This window comes from Mus pahari, chromosome 15 (genome assembly GCF_900095145.1).
Source record: "Mus pahari chromosome 15, PAHARI_EIJ_v1.1, whole genome shotgun sequence".
In the NCBI taxonomy this organism is placed as follows: Eukaryota; Metazoa; Chordata; class Mammalia; order Rodentia; family Muridae; genus Mus; species Mus pahari.
In genome coordinates this window covers 60194250-60196882 of record NC_034604.1, presented here as the reverse complement: position 1 = coordinate 60196882, position 2633 = coordinate 60194250, and the positions used below count along the sequence as shown (strand labels likewise).

General features: G+C 49.8%; 1 pseudogene; it reads right to left on the bottom strand.

Annotated features, from left to right (window-relative positions):
- Nucleotides 1-1196: 1196 nt before the first annotated feature.
- Nucleotides 1197-2288, bottom strand: LOC110332973 (annotated as a pseudogene).
- Between the last annotated feature and the right edge of the window lie 345 nt (nucleotides 2289-2633).

Below are 2633 nucleotides of genomic sequence, written 5' to 3'. Positions count from 1 at the left end.
CCCTGACAAAAAGCAAGCTTGAGATGACCACCAGTCGGGTGTCATGGGGCCCAGTCAGGAAGCTAGCCTGATATGACCACCAGTCCAGCACCACACAGGTCTACATGGGCAGACCATGCCCACGATGACCCCTGCCTGATGCCATAATGCACTAGGGGGCATAGCACTCCTGAGACCACTCCTGAGAGGACCCCAGACACTCAGAGACCTCGGGCACCAGTAAGTATGATGGAGAAATGGAAGAGAAAGAGAAACAGAAGGATGTGGGAACAATGGAGAGAGGCAGGTCTGGAGACCTGAGGATAGTGAAAAACAGCCTGGTGTGAGTAGCCAGCGATCCCATCTGGGACCATGGCCTTTGCAGCCAACAGGGGTCACATCTGAGTCCAAGCCCCTATGGGAACATGGGACTGTTACCACCAGGGCAATGTTTCTGATCTGAGCTGCTGCCCAGGGACATATTAATGTCTGAGGGATGTGCAGAGCTAGCCCCACCCCTCACATGGGCATCATGGGAGAGCTGTCCCTAGGGGCATGAGAGCAGAAGAGCTGATCCCTACCCCCTCTCCAGCCACAGCACTCAACTCAGGGGAGAAGCCCCACACATTGAGGGTGAGCTGGCCCCAAAGATAGTGACCATAGGAGAGATGGCCTTACACTCATCTCCTGTGCTGTGGCTTGCACAAGGGAGAGATGCCACTGGCGCCAGGAGGGAGAGCTGGCCCTTCCTTCCCCTCACCACCTCCAGCACTTGAGAGAGCAGGTTTATACCTCACCTGGGCAGCAGAGCAGAGCTGACTCTGGTAGCAGGGTCATGGGTAAGCTGACCCTGAGGGCATGAACCTGGGAGAGCTGGACCTGCCCCCTGTTTGCTGTGCAGTAACATAGGCAAAGGAGAGCTGTCCCCACACACATACACACAGCTCCACCCCTTGCCACCTACAGCAGGCAGGACAGCTAGCCCAAAGTCATCACAGTGGGAGATCTGACCCTGTAACCAGTTCACCAGCTGTAACACTTAGGAGAAAGGACCCTGCACCCCAGCTGGGCAGCAGGGTAGCTCTGGCCCTGGTTTGTAGGTTGTGGGTGATCCTGTCTGAGGGCATGAGAGTGAGAGAGACAGAGGGCTGACCAGCTCAGATTCCTCTAGGTTCAGATTCAGAGCTTTGAATGGGCTCACCCCAAAATCTACCCCATCAATGAACTTCTGGAGTGCAGGAAGGGGCTGGTCCAACAGATCCAAAAACCATGAGATTTCCATAATACAAGGCAACAACTGAATATCCAAGAGGGGTCCCAGTGAGGCTCCAGTATTGAAAGACTAGCAGAAACCAGATGCCTGAAATGAACATTTGCAAGCAAAGAAGTGTGACAAAAGCAAAAAAGTATACAAAGGGTATATTACTGTGGGACACACTGTGACATACTACAACTTCCACAATGAGATTCTTTTCTCTGTTGGAAGGCAGGTTGCCAGGGTGGAGACTGGATATGAGGGGATGGGGAGATGAGTGGGATTGGGGTGCATGATGTGAAACTCACAAAGAACAGATAAAAAATTTAAAACAAACAAACAAACAAAAAAAACAACTTTTTAAGGGCTGGAGAGATGGCTCAGCAGTTAAGAGCACTCACTGCTCTTCCAAAGGTCCTGAGTTCAATTCCCAGCAACTGCATGGTGGCTCACAACCATCTGTAACAGGATCTGATGCCCTCATCTGATGGGTCTGAGACAGCTACAGTGTACTCACACACATAAAAATTAAAAAAAAAATGTATAAAAAACAAACTTTTTAAAATGTGAAAAACATACCTAATTTTACATAATGTATTATATAAGTGTCTTGCATGACAAAAAGTAATTATAAATGTTTCCCTCCATAGTGCACTCCGTATGCGGCGTGCTAGCTGGATATCTTTTGGCATAATTGTTACACGTTTGGCAAGGATAGCACACAGGTTGGTATTTTCAAAAAGGCCAACCAGATAGGCCTCACTTGCCTCCTGCAAAGCACCAATAGCTACCTTCTGGAAACACAGATCTATTTTGAAGTCCTGAGCAACTTTCTCGCACCAGACACTGAAAGGGGAGCTTGCGAATCACAAGTTCAGGGGACTTGTGATAGCGGTCTGATTTCACGGAGTGCCACATTACCAGGCCTGTAACAATGAGGTTTCTTCACTCCTCCAGTAGAGGGCGCACTCTCGCGAGCGGTTTTTGTAGCCAGTTGTTTCCTGGGTGCTTTATCGCCAGTGGATTTGCGGGCAGTCTGCTTTGTAGGAGCCATGGTATGAGCACCTCCTTACTTACCCCCACCCCTCCTTCGGCTGAAGCTTAGCCAGAGAAAGGTGGCGCTGGCATTAGAGAGAGCAGCAGCGCAGGGAAGGCTGCGAACACCTGATTTTGGTTTCTTTTTTTTTTTTTTTTTTTCCAATTTTTATTAGGTATTTACTTCATTTACATTTTAAATGCTATCCCCAAAGTCCCCTATACCCTCCCCACGTCCCCTGGCTCACCTACCCACCCACTCCCCCTTCTTGGCCCTGGTGTTCCCCTGTACTGGGGCATATAAAGTTTGCAAGACCAAGGGGCCTCTCTTCCCAATGATGGCTGACTAGGCCATCTTCTGCTA